Source organism: Amblyomma mixtum, chromosome 2 (assembly GCF_055824585.1).
Source record: "Amblyomma mixtum isolate Tamu chromosome 2, ASM5582458v1, whole genome shotgun sequence".
Lineage (NCBI taxonomy): Eukaryota > Metazoa > Arthropoda > Arachnida > Ixodida > Ixodidae > Amblyomma > Amblyomma mixtum.
Window position 1 is genome coordinate 145688696 of NC_143013.1, and position 24056 is coordinate 145712751.

General features: G+C 45.1%; 1 protein-coding gene across 5 annotated transcripts in view; it reads left to right on the top strand.

Annotated features, from left to right (window-relative positions):
- Positions 1–24056, top strand: part of LOC149361164 (sulfotransferase 1C2-like) — a 73612-nt gene that overhangs the window by 33673 nt on the left and 15883 nt on the right. For 2 of the 5 annotated variants that reach the window (XM_089572600.1, XM_089572601.1), the window contains one exon: positions 912–988. The gene's annotated coding sequence lies outside the window, so the exon portion shown is untranslated. Of the gene's footprint in view, positions 1–196; positions 770–911; positions 989–16119; positions 16191–23061; positions 23155–24056 lie in introns of those variants that run through there. The other 3 variants (XR_016288914.1, XM_089572603.1, XM_089572602.1) reach the window with 3 other exon arrangements.

Sequence of the window (24056 nt, forward strand, 5' to 3'; positions counted from 1 at the left end):
AGATTGGCCTATCGAGAATATATAACCAGTGCAGTGGTTCCACGGTGTCTGACCGGTGTATGCAACGATGGCCCCAGCGTAGTGTTTTGGCGTCAAGCTGCGCTTTCGAGCTGTGCTCGGTGTCGCCGAGTACGGCCAAATGTTGCCCTTTCGGGTGCATGAAAGGAGGCAATCGAGTAACGTTTATTATTTCCAGACCTCGACGACTCCAACAAATCAAAGGCGCGCAATGAGGACACGAAATATTGCCCACGGACGGAATAAACGCGCTTGGAAGTGGATAACTTCAACGTGGATAACTTCACAATGGAAAGAAGGCTTGTCAGAAGAAACACCGAAACAAATTTGTCAACTGTTGCTGGGCGTAGTCTACAAGCCGTTTTTACATCGGGGAGACCAGACGGCGCGTCAGTGAACGACTACGGAACACGCGAACGGTGTTGAAAACCAGTCACGCCGAAATAACATTGTCATTCCTTCCGCAGATTGCAAAGACTGTGAGGCATTTCTGAACCGAACCACTACCATCGCTAAGTATAGAGATCACACATCGCAACTGATTTGAGAGGCATTTTACATTCACGATTTTGGTACTTCATGTGTAAGCCTACCATCGTTGGCTCTTTTCCCACAGGAGCTCACCTTTCTTCATCAGTGATGATTTGATAGTTCCCGTATGTATGTCATGTTCGTCCCACATTTGCATCCCTTCTGTGCTTTATATTGCACCTCACCCCCACCCCTCTATCGCAATAAACCATTTGGTTGTTAGTTCAGCGCATGTGTTTGTGTCTTCTTCCGTCCCGTCCACCAGCGCTGTTCCGTCGTACCATTCATCTGCTTAGACCAAACGAAGCGTGCTGCACAAAGTTCACTTGCGCGCTTTCTTGAAAAGGAATCTCCGTCGACAGGAGTGGGCCGATACCGTGCACCCTTGGCGTCGTCGCATCCAGTCCGACTGACGAGTGGAGCAATCCTTACGTTCTTGGTGAGAGAGACCAGCTTGACATGGAACTGAAGTGCGGCATGAATGTACCGCGTGTGTCATTAAGCGCTGCATTAAGAAAGTTTGGTTGGTTCGTTGATTGGTTTATTGCGTTTTAACGTCCCAAAGTGACTCACACTCTGAGGGACGCCGTAGTGAAGGGCTCCGGAAATTTCGACCACCAGGGGTTCTTTAACGCGCACTGAGATCGCACAGTACACGGGCCTCTAGAATTTCGCCTCCATCGAAATTCGGCCGCCGCGGCCGGGATCGAACCCGCGTCTTTCGGCTCAGCAGCCAAGCGCCGTAACCACTGAGCCGCCACGGCGGGGCGCATTAAGAAGGCTATTAGTAAGAAATCTCTGTGCTGAGAGTGCAATACAGAATATGGCGATGCAAATACGTGTATCGTACCTCGTGTAATGTCCTGCTCTACTCGCGCTACATACTGATTGAGCAATGATTGATAGGGCAGCGATTGAGGCCGCTCAAGGAGTACATGCACAATAGTAAAAACTGGATAGCAATTGTTTATAGAAAATTTTCGTCAATTAAGCTTATTCAGTCAAAGTATTGCACACTTGTATTTTGCATAAATCTCCAGGCTGACCCCAAAGTAAGTTTTTGGAAATAAATTCTTCATCTGTCTGTCTTCAATTAGTTGAGGTTCGTCACTGGAACCTGAGGATGGGTATCGTATGCAATTTGCACCTGTTGTTATTACATTACAGATGTATTTTTTTTTCTTCATATGTCTGCATGTGTGCTTTGCAAGTTGTATTAGAGAATGTTTGAAGAGCACTCGTACATACTTTTCAGCTAGCATGACATATGACTGTGATCACCACAAAATGAACAAAGGAGGAAACAGCCGCAGGGCTCTTGCCAATGTTTCGACAAGAGAACTTGTCTTTGTCTGGGCGAAGACAAGACCTCTTGCCTAAACGTTGGCAAGCACCCTGAGGCTACTCCCTCCCTTGTTCAATTTATGTTGTCAAGAAACCGGTGCACCTTGCCACTCTCTACCATGACTTACTGTGATAACTCATGAATTGATCTATGCGCAGATGTGTAACCTGCTATTATTAAGGATTAGTATTTTTTCTGTAGTTCATGCCCTGAAGCTGTATTGTAGCTGTAATATATTCACACGGTACATGGAACCCCTCACAAATTGATGCCACCCATCTGGGGTCTCTAAAACTGTCACTCAGCACACGGAAATTTTGACTTTTTTGTCCACAGTGAAAAGTGAACGCTACTGTTGAGATAACACTTGCAACTCATGCTAAGCAGCTGAATGCCGTAGCCGCTGCGCCACCACCGCCAGTGAAGAAGCATTTGGCTTTCATTAACAGTCTTATGCAGCATTTCGAGCAATTAGGGCAAATACATATAACCAGGCACGTGCACTTTATTGCTTTGCTGATGTCTGTGAACTTTCATATATTTTATCACAGTGCTAATTCGTTCGCTTTCTATGTATACGCGGGTTTTTTTTCTGTCTCTTGCACTAGTAGCAGGGGATCCGGTGTTTACAGGTGGTAGCAAGATTTATTGTGTCAAATTGGAGGATGTGTCCCCCTCCCTTATTTTCATGTAAACTAATGCATCTGTGTACACGCGTTTTGAGACATTTTTTTCTCTACATATTTTTCACTCTGAACTATCATTAGCCTTCATATCATGATTGTAGACGGCATATTTAGCTTTAGTGCTTATTTATGTTCTCACTGCATGAAACACATCGTCTAACCTGCGTTAGTACCAGGGCAGCTAGTGTTTGACGATGGTAGCAAGTTTTGTTCTTCAAATTATGAATTGTCTGCAGGCCGCTCTTATGAACACACTTTGCTGTAGGACTAGAATATCTGCAGATGAAAGCCAACAATTAACTTTCACACTTAGCACCTTTTAACCCGAAACATTTGCTTTGCTTTCAGTGTGGGGTACCATTGCTTACAGTGGCATGCTGCTACGGAAGCAATACGCTCCATATGTGTTCAGCGGCTGCTTGTGTTAGTCGAGAGAGCCTTAATTAATGTTTGACCAAAATTCATTTGTGCTGTTAATGCGGTACTTTGGCAATTGAAGATAATAAACAACCAATGCTTTGCAAAGATCAAGACTTCCCACATTATGTTGGCCACACTCGTTAGCCTACAGCAAGCAGAAAAAGGTGACCATGCTTGTAACTAGAGGAATACATGGTCTGTTCTGAAAGTAGAAGGACTCATTTTTTTAAACAAAATTTATTTAAGAGAATATTACAAACGATTACAATTTTTCAAAGTAGCACCCTTCCGCACCTACACGCTGCTGCCAATGAGTTTTACAATTTTCGTACGCCTCCAGGAACGCCTGGACCGGAATGCTGTTTAGCTCCCTCGTCACGGCCTTTTGAACCACCTCTACCGATCCGTGATGATTCCCCTCGAGCGTTGACTTTATTCTCGGGAATAGAAAAAAGTCTGGCGGGGCCAAGTCGAGGCTCTAGGGGGGCTGAGGAAGCGTTGCCGCCTTGTGCTGGGCAAAAAGTCGGGGTCCTCATTCACATGATGAAGAAGATCCTACCGGTTGGCCTTTTCCTCCTCTGACAACACTCCCGGCACCAACTTCGCGCACGCTTTCCTCATGGATAAGTTTTCTGTCACGATCTCAAAAACTTGGGTTTGAGGAATGCTCAAGTCATCAGCAATCATTCTGATACTCCTTCTACGATCACTGTTAAGTAAATGTTTCACTCGCTACACATTTTCGTTAGTCTTGCTGGTCGAAGGGCGTCTGGAGTGGTCGTCTTCCTCCACTCTTTCCTTACCTTCTCGGAAAAGCTTGTGCCACTCAAAAAACCCCTGATCTACCCATGGAAGCGTCACCGTAGGCCTCCTTAATCATGTTGTTAGTCTCTTTGCCCGTTTTACTAAGATTTACTCAAAATTTGATCGCGTATCGCTGATCCAGTAGACGCTCGACGATTCTGCGTGACGAGACGTTTCGACAGGGGTTCGCAGTACGAGCGACCTCCTCTCTTCAACGGCCGAGAGCCGACTGCCGATTTTCCCCAGCATTCCCAATATCCCCCTTCAACGATCCTGCACGCGCAGACCACCTCTCGTCCGCCCATTCGCCCAGGAAAAAACCAGTCCTACTACTTTCAGAACAGACCCTCTATGTTCGATATGCACTGAATGTGATGAAGACGCATGAATCAAATAGCCCATATGCGCTCAACACCGCTATCCCAAGACGTCCCATGTTGCACAAGGCTTCGAGTGATGCTGCCTTTTGCAAAGGTTGCACGTGCACATCGTGCTCAGAGATTTTATGCAAACAAAGGCTCTTGATGAGCTGGAAGGTCCTCGAGTTAGATTTCAGGCCGATCTTGTTTTAAATGTGCCGCAGAAGACGCATGTATCAAAAAAAAATTCTTTTGCAGTGTAGCTGTACGACTCAGCGCGCATTTTGAAGGTGTCTATATAGTTTAGCACGTGCATGAGTTGCTTACTAGTACCTGCTTTGATACCTGCACTTGGGAGCAAATGTATTCTTGTCCACCAAAACTTCCGCACCAATAGCATACCGGCATTGCAAAAGATGCAATTTCCTACTTTTTGCTTAATCAGATGTGACACACTTCAGTAGTGTGAAATTTCAGGGCACAAATCGGGCGCGAAAGACCATCTATGATCAAATGCGTCGTTGTGATCCGATGCCAGCACCCAGAGCGAACGACGAACAGCTGGAGACCCCGCCGACGCTACATTGTTCAAGCGCTTCGTGAAAGGAGACATCTCGAAACCGCGCCGCTCGCCGCAGTACTCCTACACCTCCCTCCTCGCAGGCACACACCTAGACGCAGACCGGGGCACAGGTGTGGTGTACCTTTTCCGACGCCAGGCCGTGAAAGACTCTATTGCGCGCCGCTTAGCGCCGCGCACCATCCTCCTCGGGACTAGCGTACGCCATGTGGCCTTCGAAACGTAGCTCAGCATCGCCGAGAGCGCCTTTCTGTTTCTGTGCTGTTTGGCGAAGTATGAAAGTCATGTGACCGAAGCAATCAACGCTTGTTCACGCGTCCAAGCGCGATTCCGGAGTGCCACCTTTTCGCGAGATTCATTTCAATGCATCGATCGCACCAAGTTTGACGAACAAGATACCAAATCGGCGGTTATTCGCCGCATTTAACAACAATCCTAGATGCGTGCGTAACGTCATTACGCGAGGCATGTAGACTTCAGCACGCAAGGCAGAACACACCATCCCGAAAGCCCATACACTGCCACGGAGAAACATACTCGGGCACTCGGGCCCCAAGTGTTGTGAAATGTGAGACTCAAATCTTGCGACGGTGCATATTTAAGAGATAGTGGCGACACATAGACGCATTATTTACCGCACAAACAAAGAAAACTGTGCTAACTTTACGGTACAGATACCCAAAGAGTGGTCAGACGGAACGCACGTCACAACCGTCTCTCTTAGCCGTCGAAGAGGCCACGGTCTTGCCGAGGGGGCTCGGTCGATTTTCCTTGACTAGGCCGTTTCGAGCCCAAACGTGCCTCGTGGGCGCCCCCTACGAAACCCGATCATCCCGGGCCAGCCACCAGCGCTCAAAGCCGGGAGTGCGACCGCACTGTTCCGGCCCCCCTTGGCCCCCCGTAGGGCACACACGTGCGTAGCAAAAACACACACACAAAAGTGAAGGAGGGCACACGGGCGACAAGAAACTCGGGCACGGGGAAACGATGCCGTTCGTGGAAGGCGCACACTCCCCCTCCCCACCCGCCCAACAACAAAAAAGAAAATGCACAACACCTAGCAACATCGACGACGTACGCCGTTGCTAGTGGCCGGAGCTTTAATAGCAACAACCACAACGTTGCTTGTGGCCCCATTTTTAAGCCCAAGTTTTGACGTCACTACCGCCACTCTTTCGCCAATGCATTGGTAATATGAAGGCCTCTCGTCCTGAATTTTCCTTCTTCCATGGCGGACGCGCATGAGGAGGAAGGATGCGAAGAGAAATGCTTTCGCATTACGGCACCTAAGCAGACTAAAGTGCACCCCTGGAATTTTGCCTGCCTGAAATTTGTTTCGCTTCAGTTACTTTTGTTCAGTGGCCTTTATTCATATTTTGCTTCACATCCAAGTATTCTTCATTTCTTGACCCCTGCGAGACGCTACCGATCATGTCCATTGCCACTTTGTCAAGCGTGACATGTTTTTTAGAGCACAGTGAAGTTCAAAAATGCCGTCATTGTAATTGCCGGCCCTCTTAAGTCACCTCAGGAGGGCAATGCGACAGTGGTGCGTTCTGGATCCATTGCGCCCAGATGGAAGGTTGGTGGAGACGACGACACCCAAAGCACAGCGCGAGAGACGCGGCATGTTCGGCTGCTGCGATGGCATAGTGGTCTCATTCCGTGGCCAACGACGAAGCTGCTCTGTTCGCGCCATCGCGGGTTCCGTTGGCAGCCGTGATGTGTTAATTCATTTATTACGTCACCATCCCACGTGACACCCCGACGGCCCCTGCTCATCTTGCCCTCTCCGGTAGCGATGTGCATATCGCAGCATCCCAGCTCATCCTCTGGTCCTGGATATTCAAATTTGGCGGTGCGCTGTCGTTCAGGAGGTCACGTGACATCTCTTCACGTGACATAACTGTCAGCAAAGCGGAAAGTTGGGCAAGTTGGATAACGTTCATGATGTCGTTTACTCTCCGTCCCGTGTGTTCCCTGTGCGCTATTTTTTACATCATGGACATAACTGTACCATCTAATAAGGGCATTTTACGACAATGGGGGGATTTTTGTGCGGGGCCAGCTCTAATGCCATTGCACATATATTGCCAGATTACCTGAACGCATTGGCGCGTGTCTGAGTGGAGATATAAAAACAACTAGAAAAGGACAGCGTCCTCCCCTATGGTCCTTTATTTGACCTCTTTCTTGTATAGTTTTTCTTTGTTTATGTAGTCCTTAATACAACGGCGGGCATCAGACGCCAAAAGATGAAAAGCTCTTTAAACAATGCGACCGGAAAGTGAGCCTGTCGCTGTCCATCAGTGAGATAAAGCTTATGACAGACAAACTGTAAGAATTGGAAAGAAAAAAATATTTTCGCGGAAAATGAACTTTTGGACGAACAGAGATTGATGAACACCTCCGTTATCCGTAACTTATTTCTCGTCAACTCCGTCAGACCGTTATTTGCTACGGCCGTTCATGATACCGCGGCGTCTCTGAACAACGAGCCGGTCGCACCGTCATACGAGCAGAAATCGAGGCTTGTGCTCCTGATACAAGTCCATAACAAAATAATGTTTTACTTTGAAAAGCGCATACAGTCGAACGCACATTTGTCTTCTTTTTGTCTTCCTGCACGATAACAGCACAGAAGAGCAGACAATTAGGCCTCACGGCATGGAGCTTAAGTCTGCTTCCTTTTTCTAGCGGATTTTTTTTTTTTTTTAACGACGGGCCCGTTTGTTGCTACATCCCGCGTCTGCTGCCTAACATGATCCTGGCTTTCGAGCCCTCAGACGAGTTGTAGTCTCCAGCCGCCAGGAGCGAAAGCGTCGCGCAGATCTCTTACAGCATCGCAGCGTGTGTCGAGCTGGCTGATTCCTCCTAATTCGGGACCTAAGCGTGCGCTTAGACTCGAGCCTTGCTGTGTCAGCGTGCCCACCGACAAGCGGTCAAGCCGTCCGCTTCCCTACGACGTTGAAGACAACGCAGCTCCATTCAAACGTAAGAGGCGCACGTTCTCGGTCATACATTTCATACTTTTCTCAGCCGTAGGATGAAGCGGGCAAAGGACCATATCTCCTGCCGACAGCTGGCCAAGTAGAAAGTGTGATTTCCTTAGACGAATGGAAGTTCTTGTTGTGTGGTGTGATCTTGTTCAGTGTATACGTTACGTCCCCTAAAACGGATTGGATGTAGAACGCACACTCAGAAATCGTGGACACTTAAGCGTATTTTTGAACGGTAATTTTTTAAGAACGCAATTTTTTTCATGTATTGTAAGATTTCACTACAGATTCTACATCCGCAGATCTCCCCTCAGTAGGCTTTCACTTGTTTCCTGTCAACGTTGTTGCTGTAGTGAAAAACGTTGCCCATTGGTTTTCTATGGAAGTCTTAAATACTGATTGCGAGCAGTGGCAAGCTTTAAAAGAAACATTAAGCTGCGCATCTGAAGAATGTACCATTGACTTCAATATTTCCTTAAGAGTACATTTCAATATCCCACAGTTACCTCCCAATTTAAATTCATGCCCAAGAATCCTGGACTAGGGTGGCACAGGGCTGATTCTCCGCTTGTCGAGCCGGTCTCCTTCACGAAATTCAATGTGCCCCGACACAAAAACGTTTATCAGGGGATTCTTGAGCAGGTTACGCTTCCTTAGGCAGGCAATTTTTTTTTTGGACATGTATTTAAACAGAACGACTACCCAAACTACTGTTTTACGCTTGTGCAAAAGTGGTTAAAGAAAAGGTGGGTGAACCTTTTGCAGTCACCAAGCAATTTTGGTGACATGAATGAGCATTTTTAGATAAAGCTCGTGCGTCGACCGAAGGACAATAAAGCCAGTGCCTCCGCGGAGGAATTCTACAATCTGCTGCCATGCTCAGAATGGCAAATCACTATAAACACAAAACAAATGAATTGAGATGACCGTAGCACGGAAACGCAGCCGTTAAGCTTCTTGCACTCCATATGTGACAGCACTCTCGCAACGGTAGAGAGCTGCATATATCTAGGCATAATTAAAACATCCGATCTATGAAGGAATCAGCCCATATAGGGAATTGTAAAGAGGGTCATGTGAAATTTGGTTACTTAAGAACTGTGCACACGAGGTAAAATAAATAGATACAAAATTTCAGTTCGCCCTGTCATAGTACATAGATCAATTGTTTAGGACCTAAAGACTAAAGGAGACATAAACAACCTGGAATCTGTAAAAATTAAAGCGGTAAGATTTGTATACCGTATATTAGGTTTTTAGCTACACGCATCACACGCCACCATCATCCCGGTTCACTTACCCCGTACTTTGCTAGAACTGACACATTTAAATTTGCCTTCTTCCCGCGTGCCATCAGCGAGTGGAATTCTCTGACACGATAAAATGTAAGCGCATAGTCATTCTGCATGCCTTTTTTATTTTTAGTTTTTCTTTTTATTTTACTTGTTGCCCGTGTATCTGTGTTATTTAATATGTATTTGTTCTGCTTGTATCTGTGACATGATCTGCAGTATGACATAAATAAAATAAATAAAATGTAGCTGGTGTACTTTGGCAAAAAAAGGCAGGTTTAGACTGCTTACAAAACTGGCGCAAAGAGAGAGAGAGAGAGGCGGAAAGGCAGGGAAGTTTAACCAGAAAGGATTCCGGTTGGCTACCCTGGCGCAAACGTGACCGAATAAAATGCATGCGCTTCCTATTCCACGAAAAACTTGGTATGCGCAAATACGTGTAGAGTCTCTGTCAAAAGTGTACGGCCCAAGCGGACTGATTCTGAGCCCTGCAGCCCGGCTCCTCTTTCGCACTCAGGGGCCCTAATCTCACGAAAGCGGGATGGACTTAAGCCCGCAATCATCCCAAGCTTAGGACTGTCAAATGTGCTACCCGCCTACGCGGAATGGAAGCAAACCCCTTGGGCTGTATATTTTTTGCGAACGCTGTACATAGAGCCAGTGTGCGGGCGAACCACCCGATCGCATCATATTAAGAAATTTAAAGGTTATTCCTGCCATACTGAGACATTCACAAGCTCTTTCTTTCATTTTAAATGGAACCGGCTGCCGGCACTGTGGAATGCCCAACTACCGAGTCATTTATAAAAACTTTTGAGTTGCACTCGTCAGTGCTTAATGCTGCTAACGTGTACTTTACTTTTTTATTTTTTTTTTTTGCACAGAACTCCGCAATTTGTTTTGTTATTCGTGAGTGTTTTCCGTCGGTTGTTTATTTCGGTTTGTGGAAGCATGCTTTTTGTGTCGATGTGTTTTACGCGTGTATTACATACGCTTAGCGAAAACTAATACATTTGCAATATGCGGTGGTACATTTATACTGTATTTCAAAGAAATTTTTTTTATTCACGAATGCACTAAAAATATGAAGGAAATATGTTCATGATTTTGATGCTTGCTTTTCGAAATATATTCCTGAAATTTGCGAAAAATGCCTCACTTAAAGCAGACTTCGAGCACGTTGCAAATACGTGAAAAAGCATGCATGGGGTTTTAGCATCTTGTCAGTATATCAAGCTTGTACTTTCGTAAATATGAAATTCGTCCGAAGTGTACTTCAATTCTAACAAATGGGCAGTACTTTTAAACGTATTTGCAGCACACTTCTTGCAGCCGTAGAACAGTCTAGTGCCCGAAAACGCGTTCCGGGAAAAGGCATTTGCGTGTTGGCAGTGTATTTAAAGCGTACTTTCGTAAACACGCAATTAATCCGTCCAAGTATATTTAAATTCTAACAAATGGGCAGTCCGCGTCAGCATATTTGCAGCACACTTAAAGCTACCGTGGAACAATCTTGGGCTCGAAATCAGGTTTCGGAGAACAGTGAAGAACCTCCCTGTCCTGTCGTCCTTTCGTTTATGGTGATTTCTAGCAGGAAGGCAGTCGCAACTTATTTACATTACGTGTGGTAAACGTCATAGCATCATACCGGCAAGGGTGCCTTGAGCACCTCCGGGCCCGAACATGCCAGCGAAAAGGACCGCGACTGGCACGGCCGACCAGCACCCTTATACGCCCGTGTATTTGTTGGTTGAACGTTCGACTCCTGACCTATGCCTGACGCAGGTTGAGACTAGCAGTTCGGTTCTAGATCGCCGCCAGATTCGAACGCGACCAGTGCGGCACTTGTGCGGCAATTTGGGAGCCCACAGTCTTTGCGCAAAAGCGCCTCACCGGGCAAGATCTCGGTGGGTATATATATTATAAGGCAAGCCAAGCATTGCACTTGTCGGAGCACTTGCTTGCTTAAATCGCTTTCTGACGGCATTTGCTAAGTGGCGACATCTTTCCAGTTCCAATTCGTCACGTAACCTTGCGATGTCATAGACCTCTTGATTGATGATAACTCCGCTCCTGCTAGGTACCTTATTCTTATCGCTAGTAGCCGGGTTAGTCATTAGTTTTGCTGTTAACACCATTAACCCATCTCATCCTGTGATGCCGACTAGTCGACCTTTCTTAAGCTGAAGTGGATATATTTTAATGCATTAAATGTATTTTTTATTCTACTTTTAATGCAATGTAATGCATTCGATGTATATTTATAGTACATTTTAAGCATTATAAATATGCTAGGCGGGCTAAAGTGTATTTTTGACATATTTGTAAGAATATTCAAAATATTGTTCCTAGTATACATGGAAAGCATTTGTATTGCAAGTTAAGCATAGGGACATAAAAAACAACATAAATATGAAATTAATACAATATGTTCGAAAGGCATTTTAGCACATCCCTTTTCGCTACTATAGTTCAATTTCTAGCATCCCCTACTCCTGCTTACAGCCTCATCTTGAAGCTAGCAGTACTATATAAGCAAATAACGCGGAAGGAAATAAACTAGATATTTATTGACTGCTTCCTCGAAGCCCTGCCTCGACGGTGTCAAGCACTGGTGGACGAAGACAGCTTACATGTACAGTACTAATGTCATTAAGTTCCGGTGAGAATGCATTTTTGAAACTGCCGCTTCACTTTGTAATAGAAATGATATTATCGCAGACACCTCCAAGCACCACAGGAAGCTGTTCTTCCATACGCTTACTGCTAGAACAAGTTCTGCCACAATATGATGAGAAATATTGAGTGTTACTGTGTAAAAGGTGTGATATTATATTTCCATATATTTTTGTTCGCTGCTGTATGTCTGATAAGTGCTCGCGATAATATTTCTTCATTTATGTCTCCAATTTCGTTCTACTTAGCAACGTTTGTAATATATGCTTTACGTAGCAGTCATTTTCTTTTTTGAATATTTTGCGCAGGTGAATAATTTGGTGGCCACAAACGTAGGAGCGCGGAGGCACTGTCGGGTACCACGCCTTTGAATTTGTCATCTGCATGGCAAAAATGCGTGAAACAAAACAGAAAGAACTGGAAATTGAGCGCGTTGGCATGGGTTTATACTTGGAAAAACAGTATCAATACGAAATAACGGAAGATAAAGCGCCCACAGGAGGCGCACTGACTCAACTTATTTTTTTAATCAGCCAGGAAAGAACATATATGCAAACGGGAAGTTAAGAATGGAGGATCAGCTCACGCTCACTGCAGGAGGATCAGTGTTCGTTTGAGATCGCAGAGACCTACCATATCACCCAGACGTCAGTGACGTGCATAAGCCAGCCCACAATCGCGTTGTGAGGTAAACCTTCCCTCAAAGAGCAATACTTGAATGACACCTGTTATGTTTATTTTGTTTAGCCTTCCATGAGGATATATGCTCGTTTTTGGCTCATTAAGGCCTTCTGTTGTGAGTAAAAGCTCATCCTGCGTGCTCCTTTTCCTCTCTGCTTTCATCTAGTTTGCTGTTTTCCCAAAAATGAAGAACTAAGAACAAAGATGCGGAGGCGCTAAATTCGGTAGCATGCCTACCACTACGAGCATGGAAAGCTACGTGCAGCCCAGCAAATTAATCGAACATGAGGGGAATATGGAATACTTCAGAAGAGAAGAAGTCTGGGCATCTTGGTTATTCATACTTACAAGGAAATAATAGTGCACAAACGAAGACAGGGCGAACGAGAAGACATGGACAAGCGCTAACTGTCAACTGAGGATTCGTCACATGCTCAGCATAATAGATATATGCATGTCCAAGAAATGCAAAAAAGGAAAAGAACGATCGCAACGTTATCAGAACACAATACCCGTGCCAAAAACTCAAGTTCCTTTCTTGGAGAAATTACAGACGGACCGCTGACACCGTCAGTTCATGTGCGCACAATCTCGGAAGCTTTAATAATCTCACTTGTTAGTTGGTGACAGTGATGATACAGAATAGCTACAGAATATAGATTATAAAGAATACAAAAAGTGGTCTCAGCAGGGTTGGTCACAGTCACACGTTTTTCAACGCATCGCAAATGCCCGTCAATGCCACCACGGAATTTGTTCTTGTGCTCTTTTACATTTACAGTGTACATTTACAAACCTACCCGGTTGCCCACTGTAGAATTTTTCGCATAACAGTAGAATCTTGTACACCACTTTGTCCGCGTCTTCTCGTTAGTCCTGTGTTCATTTGTGCGCTACTTCCTTTCAGTAATATGGAACTAGCACCACGCGCCGCTCCCAAGTGAGACTAACCGGTTTTCACCGGCATTGATGTCTTGAGCGAACTTAGTAGTGATGTCAGGGAGCTTTGGTTTCCGAACACGAAATGGGTCCACAAGGAAAATTGCAAGATGGACATTAAAGTACAAAGAAATGTCCCGAGGTCAAACAAAAACACGCACCCTCGCATAGCAGCTGTCTCGTTGGCTCTCCGTGCCACTGCACGTGCTCTCTTCTGTCTCATGTTATTCCGGGGCACCGACCGATGTTCCCCATCGAGGATGAAGTCTAGAAGAGTGCGGTGAGGGGCTAGTTGGTACGACATTATGAGAACAAAGAATAATTGCGCAAAAAAAGGACGGGACAAAAGAGAAGAACCACACGGGACAAACGCAGACTAACAACTGATTTATTCCACCAACTTCTCTTTCCTTCAACAGCAAAGCGCATGCGCACCAACTACAAAAACAAAAGTTACACTCACCTCGTGAAGTCAAGAAACTCCAACTCCTTGCGGTACAGGTGTACTGAAGCATCGCTAACACATTTGTCAGGCCCTAATCTCAAGGCTTCGATAATTTCCCGTTATTTCTTATCCCTCGAGTGTCCGATAACCTTAGTCCTGTTGAAAAGAGGATTGCAATCTTTGTCACCATGCTTGCAAGTGTTACAATGCTTAGGCAGATGCTGTCCCCTTGAATCAGCTAAGGAATTGGCATGCTCTAATAATCTAATGTTGATGCAGCGGCCAGTTTGCCCGATGTACACCCTACCACAACTTAGGGGAATCTGATAAATTGCATTGCATGTACAGTGTACGAATTTATTCCTGTAGTTAATGCCAGACAAAACCTTCTTTTGCTTATCTTTTCTCGCTAAATTGCACAAACGCGACAACTTGCAAGGTGCAGAAAAAATAACCTCAACGCCGAATTTACCGGCGACCCTCTTCACCCGGCGATCCGCCGATCCGTACAAGGTCAGCAGTTCAGACCGAGTGGCGGAAATGTTAGGGGATAGCCTTTCTGCTGTTAACTCGGGCTTCTCGGCTGACATCGAAGAGTTGTTCTACTCCCTCCCCACGATGACCTGTTCCGTGCAGTCCGGAACTGTATCGAACGTTCTGGTGCTGTGTCTTTCCAGAATGCGTGCGGTATTTCCGTGGAAGGTTTTTGGAATTCATTAAGGTTTATCATACTTCAATGATTGAGAGTTTTCAGGAAAAATTTTACTTGCAGAAACGCGGCATTTGTATCGGGTCACGTGTAGCTCCAGTTTTATATGAAATCCTTTTAGCTTAAATTGACCGCTCTCTATTGCAGGTACTATCTGACGACCGTATCGTTCGAGTCTTCCGATACGTCGACTTTTTAATCCTTTTAAATATTGACCACAACGACGACTTGATACAGGTGGCGATGGAGGTTTCAGCATCTTTTACGTCAGCCTTTCTGAGTTTTAATTTTACCATTGAATTTCCTTAGAACTCTTGTTTCCAATTCTTAGATTTAAAATTATTTTTTAACGGTGCTGGGCGTACATGCCTAGTTCGAAAAAGGCACTCCTGCCCTTTAACTCTTGCCATTTCAAGCTGGTCAAGAAGGGTATTGCATCAACTTGCCTCAGGGCTTCATTAGCCAAGTCCTGTCCACATAAGGTTCAGGTTAGTTTGAGGCTCAGGTTGATCGCCTTCGGTCTACTGGTTTTCCGCTGGCCCTTCTTCAGGCTGTCGCTGAGTCCCTGTTGAAGTCCTTCCGCCCAGATTCAAAACCTCGGCGGGCGGATGCACAAGAGAGGCGGAAGTATGAAGTTATGCCCTATGTTCAGAGAGTCTCGCAGGGCCTGAAGAGGAGCGTCGCTGGTAAATTCGGCGTTGAGGTCGTTTTTTCTCCACCTTGCAAGTTGTCGCGTCTGTGCAATTTAGCGAGAAAAGGTTAGCAAAAGAAGGTTGTGTGTGGCATTAACCACAAGAATAAGTTCGTACACTGTACATGCAATGTAATTTATCAGATTCCCCTGAGTTGTGACAGAGTGTACATCGCGCAAACTGGCCGCTGCATCAGCATTAGATTATTGGAGCATGCCACTTCCTTAGCTGATTCAAGGGGGCAGCATCTGCCTAAGCATTTTAACACTTGCAAGCATGATGACAAAGACTGTAATCCGCTTTTCGACAGGACTAAGGTTATTGGACACTCGAGGGATCAGAAAGAACGGGAAATTATCGAAGCCTTGGAAATCGCGGCATTAGGGCCTGACAAATGTGTTAGTGATGCTTCAGTACACCTTTACCGCAAGGAGTTGGAGTTTCTTGATTTCACGAGATGAGTGTGGCTTTTGTTTTTGTGGTTCGTGCGGATGCGCTTTGCAGTTGAAGGAAAGAGGAGTTGGTGGAATAAATCAGTTGTTAGTCTGCGTTTGTCCAGTGCGGTGCCTCTCTCTTGTCCCGTCCTTTTTTGCGCAGTGTTTATTTGTTCCCATAAAAAGGATGAAGCACTGGAACGGAAAATGGAAGGATAGTAACGACGGTCATTTCATCGTCATTTGGCCGTCATTTTCGCCATTTGACAGAGGCGCTGTAGCCGGCCCTCGTACTCATTCCGGGCAACTTACGTGCCGGTTTCCATCGGCACTTCCTCGTAACTTTTCCGCTGTCCTTCGCTGGATGGCCTGTTTGTCTTGCAGCTTCTCCTCATTTATCGCACGTGATGCGTGCACCTGTTACTGACGCGTCCTCCGGGCTGACGTCAGACTGTCGTGAACCACGATAGGTTGCCTGACAGAATCGGTGGCAAACGAAACCAACGGTCCCCCGTTCTTTACCTTCATTCGGTCGTAGATGTGTCTATCTTTGAACTCATTCAGCACATCTTGCACATAGGTTAGTGTTATCGCTTCTGCTCGCAATTTCTTGCTTTGTACCTCCGCCGAAGGTGCGTAGTTCGCGAGCTGATCTCTTCTGTCGTTGCGCCATTTATAATTAAGAAGTTTCTGAGATATTCAAGGCCCGGAATAAGCAATATGCGCTGTTCAAAGGAAACAAACATTGAAGAGATGAAAAAAAACTAAAAAAGGTTAAAAATTATTTAACAAGAGTCGTTTGATGGTCTGGTTTCACGCTGGGCTAAAATTGAAAAGAACAACTCAGCGGTTAGGAAAGGAAAGAGTGTTTGACCAGATAAGCACAGAGAACTGAACGCTGACGGCAGTGTTTTACAGAACAGAGCGAATATTCAAATATTAGCAACATTCAGAGTTCAGTCAGTTCTCCGAAATTGGATGCGAACCTGCCGTCGCTTTCTAGCGGATCAGGAAGCGTCTTTAGTGAGCCCATCTCTAGTCCGGATGCGCACGCGTGTCATTGTGTCATCATCAGACGAGGAATGCCCTCGCAATTTCTTTCTTTGTTTCTACTTCCGCCGCCAGTGCGCCTATGTCGTGCCGCCATTTGTTTTTTAGAAGTCTCGAGACACCCGAGGCCTGGAGTGAAGGACATGAGAAGAAAAAAAATGAAAGTCAGAGAGATGAAAACACAGCAAAAAAGTCTAGTAATTTTTTTAATATCAGTGGTTTGACGGTATGGTTTTACGCTGTGAAAAAGGTGAACAAAAATATTCAGCAGTAATGAAAGAAAACAGTGTCCAGCCCGATGAGCGTTGTGAACTGAAGCAGTGCCTTCATAACACTGAAGATAAGGTTTTACTAATCAAGGCGAATATTCGAAGGTTAGAAACTGTTCAGTTCTCCGAAAATAAGAACCTGCGTTCTCTTTCGAGCTAGTCTAATGAACTGATCTCTGATCCGAGGGGATGGTGTGCGTTATCGCGTGTCGAGCTCAAACGAAGAATTACCTCACACCGCTTTCCAGTTGTGCTGTTGACAGAAACGAAATGCGCCAATTAAAAAGGCACTGAAGGAGAACAATTCTTGGGCACTGCAATCACTGGTCTGCTTTTTTTGTGAATTATCACTTATGTCCGGTGTTCAGAAACCTCTTGAGCGAGTTATTGCTCATAAATGGCAAAAACTGTGCAAATATGCTCGGACATAGGACGGCGAAATTTTCGAAGAGAATACAAATGTCGGTTATGCGACGCACGTAATCCTTAAAGTCGAAGCATCAATAACATGAGCAGAGCATTCACCAGCGTCTTCCGACTAACGATTTTCCCTCCCTCTAGCGCCATGAACGCATTTCCATCTCACTTTACTAAAACTTAACCCTAAAATAAATGTACAGACTTGTTCAGTATGAGAGGGAGTACAGTCTCAGCATTCATTGAATTCTTTTATAATTATGAGCATAAGTGTAGTAAACTGAGCTTGTTCGTGAACGTTCGTACTTAAAACAGCGCGAAAGACGTGATACAAAGAACCAGACACCAAAAACAATGCCTACTAACTGACGGCTTTTATTTCAGGCAGCGCAGAAGCATATATACGATTGGTAGGCCAAGACAGCAACAAAACATTTAAAAAGAAAAAACGTGTAGAATGCGGCATGACGGAATAAATGGCACGTGTCCATCCCGGGTGCTAAGAAAAATTTATAGGGAAAAATGCAAAACACCAACAGAACAGCAAAAACTAGTGGAAACTACCGACAACAAAATTCGTAACATTTGTATAAGAATGCTTAAATCTAGCGGCAAGGCGCGCGTCACAAACAGACGGTGCGCTCACACGATGTTCTTACTTTCAGGTCATCAATTCTCATATCTCGCGTGCGCGCTGGTCACTATATTTCTTTATGATGCGCGTTTGAGTTAAGAGCGGATAGCAACCCATACGGTGACCACAATAAATTGCAAGGTTAGAACCTGTCGTCGTTTCTAGTGTCCTGGCGCAACCTCTCAATTATTCACCTCCCGGTTTATCCTGTGTTTAACAATCCACATGACAACTAACCCAGTAAACCATAAAACATCACTTGGACATCAGCGAGATAGTTACGTTGGACATTAGACACCTCCACCAGACATTCATCTTAGTACCGTTTACCAAAAATCTACGTACCCACAACACCAAAATTGGTGTCCAGCCCGATGTATGGTACACCCGGCCAAATCTTTAGCTGGGGAACGCGACGGCCGCTTTTGTGCGTAGTATATTGCAATCACACAGTTCAGCCCTTGGGCGCGGCCGAGCAGCCACCAAACCACGTGAAAAAAAAAGAAAAAAAAGAAGAAAAGGGAAAAAAGAAAACAAAAAGACGGCTGAGCATGGTGGCGGTTGCCACCGCCCCGTTTCAGAGGGGGCGCTCCTATCCACCCATCCATTCATCCATACGTCACGGAGGAAAAGCTGCTGAGAAAATCGAGTGCCGCCAAGTAATACCTCGCGCAAAAAGACCGCGCAATATGCAACGCATTCTTGGCTTAACCAAGCTAAGCCTGGGCATCTTTTTCTGTGCTCCTGCGCTTTGGGATGAAGCAAACTTGCGGAAAGCTCAATATTAAGCACAGGCTTAGTGAGCCTGTGCTTAATATTGAGCTTTCAGCAAGTTTACTTCGTCCCAAAGCCCAGGAGCACAGAAAAAGCGGCCGTCACGCATGCCAGCCAAAGATTTGGCCGGCTGTACGTAGTGCCGACATTCAGCTCGACATTTACGAGATATTTGTGCATGGTGTAAGTGCGCCCAGTCTACGTAGTCTAGACATCAATATAAAGAGGATATGACTATACATAGACCAATACTCATGTGAAAATTTCTAACTGGTTCCAATCCAACTGGTTCAAGGAACACATTTCCAGTTGTTGCTACTGGAAATTTGTTTCTTAAACCAGTTGCAATCCTAGCAGTAATCGGGACCCGTTGCAATCCCAGATGCAGCTGGCACCTGTTGCAATTCCAGATGCAAAGGGAACCTACTGCATCCCACCAGTCACAGACTTCCCTATGGAGACGTCGGAACATCCAAGCACTCTGGCTAGCTCAAATACAGTTGAGTAAACGAGTGTATGGCCATCACGGGAGCCCAAAACACTGCACATGACTTTTGAGTGCGTCGGTGTTTTATTGCACTCGGCGCTTTCATTGAATCTTGATTCTTCTCGTTGAGCTTAGACGTCAGGTTTACAGCTGCGCTGGCATCAATACTCTTCTGCCGAGCCCAATAGGTCAGGGTTGCTGCAAAACAAAGCATATCTTCTCAGTTTTATAGGCGACAAAAAAGAGAATAGCACAGTAACCACTACAAACAAGCCCAGTAAGTTACGCTATTTTTACCGACGCAGGTCTATGAAGCGTCAAAGTATGCCCTTGCGACACTAAAAAGCAGTCGTGCTGAGCGGAGTGTGCTTCCAGAAGCACTTCGGCACACCATCCAAACGCATGCCCACATTTCGGTAGTAGAGGTCAGTTGCATACATCACCAGCTTTTGTTTCAATACACAGCGAGTTTGGCGAAGCAGCCAAATGAGTGAGCATAAAAATATAACGTGCCGATGAATGCGTTAGAATTTTTTTCATTACGAACCCAAAATAGCATAAAATGCACTTCAATGAGCGAACTGAGTACGCACCTGGAAAGGTGATGGTTCCAGCAGGTGAAAACGACTTGCAGTCCTAATTCGTACTGACGGGTCCACTTCGCCGAGTAGTAAAAACAAGTAAACTGTCTTCCTTCAGCTCCATCAAAGAAAAAACTGTTGAACAATCTCTCCAGCAATAACAAGCGAATAATTAATTCCAGGTCGAGGTTCTTCAAACATAACGCTCCCACGGAACACGATGAGAAATCGCACGCGCCGTGTGCACGACCACTGCCGCCATGGCTGACCTAGCCTCGTGCGGAGTGTGCGAAACTGATGCATGTTTTGTATCGTCCCTTTTTTATAATTAGTAGTCTGCTTGCTGTGGTACGAGAAATAAGTTATCAATTTTTGAATTGTAACCTATTACTTTTTTCACAGCTGTAATTACCATGCGCAGTTTCCGTTATTACTTATAAAGTACGATACGAACTTCAACACGATGGCAGCATAGACAATTTCACCGCGCTTTCCGCACCGCCGCCGGGCCGCGGCAGTCACGGCATGTCTCGGTAATCACGGTCTCCGCAATTGAAGTTTGTTCCCGTGGTTGGGCAATTATAAATAAATAATTATAATGTTACCCTGCCCGAAACGCCTATGTCACAACGGGCTGGAAATAGAAAGAGAGCGGGCTTAATAAAAAGAAGAAAAAATAGCATTGCTATTAACGCGGGCACACGATATGTTCGCTGCAGCGCGACCCATGCGAAACTCGCAATGCAGAGTTTTGAGGGAAGTGGCGTTATTCGCCAGGAGAGCGCCTACCGGCATTTTCGCATGCAGTGCACACAGTGCTATCGGATTGATGTTCGCCAATAAGCCAGCTTCAATCTAATTTCACAGTGCGTTCATTTCTGCGCCCAATGACTGCTGAGCCACAGCAGCATTTATTTCCTTCTCGTCGTCCCTCCAAGCAGAAAAAAAAAACTTCCATTTTGGATTTTACCCACGACTAGTTCTGCTCAGTTGGCCCTCAATTGGGAATTTTTGCTTCACACTTGACCCACAAATGGAACCGCTTCCCAGTTGCCCCCAGTTCCTCCCATTTGGCTCCCGGCTGGGAAACGATGTTTCCCAGTTGCAGGCAAACAGAATCATTTGCCCTCTCCCACCTCTGGCCCCCAAATGGGACCAGTCGGCGTCCAACTGAATTTCAAAGTGGGACCAGCTGGCTTCCAAATAGAGCAGAGCCAGTTGCTCTCATTTTAAATCAGTTAGACCCAGTTCAATTTCAAGTTGAAAATTTCTCTTAAATACTGCAGTTGTAATAACTGAAAAATTCTGCATTGAAAAAAATTATAGACGCCCTAACCCTACTGTTCCTTGGGTCATTTCTTGTTTAGAGGCTTTTGCTATAGCATGATACTATGATGCTAACATAATGCAAAGAGCATTATGTTGCAAGAGCATTATAATGCAAAGAGCACTATGTTCACAGTGCCAGCGGACTCTCACGGGAAAAAATGCCCAAGGGACAGTGGGATGAAGACCTTATATTTTTGTAACGCTGCAAGTAAAGCATGGGTGCTTGCGAAACATGATTTAGGCAATTACGCATGCTCTACGAAAAACGCTATTGCGTTTTTTCCTTGACCCATGCCGGCTTTGTTATTTCAACTACGCTGTTATTAAGTTAAGAACATAATAGTCGAAATAACAAAGCAGCCATATGGGCAGCGCATGTAACATGAAGGCAAGATAACCTATTTTCATTAAGGGTAACGGACTGGATTCAGAGAGAAAGCAAGCACAGCAGAGAGGATCAGGTCAGGTGGACAGATAGGTACGGAAGTTTGCTGGGATAAGGTGGCCGCCGCTGTCACAGGACAGGGTTAACTGGAGGAGAAATTTTTGGCCAGCAGTGGACATAAGCTGGGGATGATAAAAAGTGGGTTTAATAAGTTTATTCTCAAGAAATATGAAGTCACACATACAGCTAAGCAAATGCCAAACAAAGGTTTCCTCAGTTCAACATTCCAATAGTTAGTTATCACTGCTAGCACGACTAGAAGATTTAACACATTTTTGAGAAAAATTAACTCACAAAAATTGAATTTAACCAATTTTTGTACTTTAAATAGTTGGATAAGTTGAATAAAACATGCTTAATCAGAAAAAAAATGGTTATTATAGTTATGGTTATTGATTAAACAAAATTTTTTTCAGTGTGGCCTCACACCTTAAGCTGAGATAGCTTGCTTTGGCTGTAGCACAAGGTATAAATTGAAATAAGAATAGTAATGAATTAACAATGCGAATCCTGGCTGACCCAAGTGACCTGCATTTTAAACCAGCTGCGTACAGTTTAGTCAGAAACCTGATGGGTGTGCAGTCAAATTTGTCTTTACTATTTCCGACATTTTTTTTCTTTTTAGGTAGGCTAATGTTGCCGTGAAGCGAGCACGAAAACACAGGAAACGCTGGTCACAGACACACACAAAAACACCGGGAGCGCTCGTCATGCCTCCAATTTGTAGTCGACAGCAATTACCAACTTTAAATGCAGTAAGGCAACATGAAATATCGAATGATTGAAAAATGTGGAGTTCTTAAATTATATCTCCCTTACATACCCATCACATGACAAGTAACATCTACGAGGAGTCCAGGTTAAGACAGATATCATGTCGTGGGTACGTCTCCAGCTTTCCCACGAAAAAAAGTTGGTAAATAAGACGTCTCAGAGATTATGCGTCAGTACGTAGACGTTTAGACTTAATCTGGACATCTCTGGGACGTCTGTGGTTTGCTGGGAAATTTCATAAACGACCTTCTGTTGCGCACAATGAATCATCGCTGGTGTTTCTTGTTGCGGATAGACAATATAAGCCATATAAAGGATGTCATCGATTTTTTGTTAGAGGCGTTAGATGGGCTCTTCCGGGGCACCGACCGACATTGCCGATCGAGAATAGACATTGGAACGGATAATGGAAGGAATGTCAAGGCGGTCATTTAATCGTCATTTCGCTGTCATTTTCGTCATTTGGGAGCGGTGCTGTACCAGGCCCTCGTACTCATTCCACACACCTAATGTGCCGATTTCCATCGGCACTTGCTGATAGCATTCTGATGTTCTTTGCTTGATGGCCTTTTTCTCTTTCAACATCTCGTCATTAATCCGGCGCTCGTGAGGCGTGCCCCAGTGACTGACTCGGCCTCCGGGCTGACGTCAGTCTGTCGTGAACCATGATAGGTTGCCTGGCAGAATCTGTGGCAACGAAACCAACTGTGTCCTGCCCTTAGCCGTTATTCGGACGTAGAAGAAGTGTGGATCCCTGAACTCATTCGGCACATCTTGCACATAGGTTAGTACTATCACTTCTACTAGCAATTTCTTTTTTTTTACCTCCGCCGCAGGTGCGTAGTTAGTGAGCTGATCTCTTCTGTTGTAGCATCATTTATAATTTAGAAGTTTCTGAGATATTCAAGGTCCGGAATGAGCAATATGCGCTGTTCAAAGGAAACAAACATCGAAGAGATTAAAAAAACTAAAAACGGCTAAAAATTTATTTAACAAGAGTCGTTTGACGGTGCAGTTTCACGCTGTGCTAAAACTGAAAAGAACAACTCAGCGGTTAGGAAAGGAAACAGTGTTTGACCAGATAAGTATTGAGAATGAACACTGACAGTAGTGTTTTACAAAACACAGCGAATATTCAAATATTAGCAACATCCAGAGTTCAGTCAGTTCTCTGAATTTGGATGCGAACCTGCCGTCACTTTCTAGCGGACCAGGAAGCGTCTTAATCAGCCCATCTCTAGTCCGGGTGCGGACGCGTGTCATCGTGTGCCGAAGACAGACGAGGAATTCCCTCGCAGTGTTTTAAAGCCCTGCTGTTGAGAGAGACGAAATGCGGTAATAAAAAGTCACTCAAGGAAAACCAACCAAATTTTGGGCTTTGCAGTCATCGGTCTGTTTCTTGAACTACCACCCAGCTTTGTCCCAGCTCAGAAATCGCTGAGCGAGTCATTGTTTGTAAACGGCAGAAAGGGCGTAAATAGGCGCGGACATAAGACGGCGAACTATTCGCAGGGAAGGGAAATGTCAGACTTTAAGCGCACATGGCATCTAAGTCAAGCTGTCGATAACTTAAACTGAGCATTGACCTGCGTGACCTCTGGATCTGGGCCTTTATCTCATTTTGCTAAAATTTACTTTAAAATAATATGCACAGCTCCCCAGTATAAACGAAAATACATTCATTCA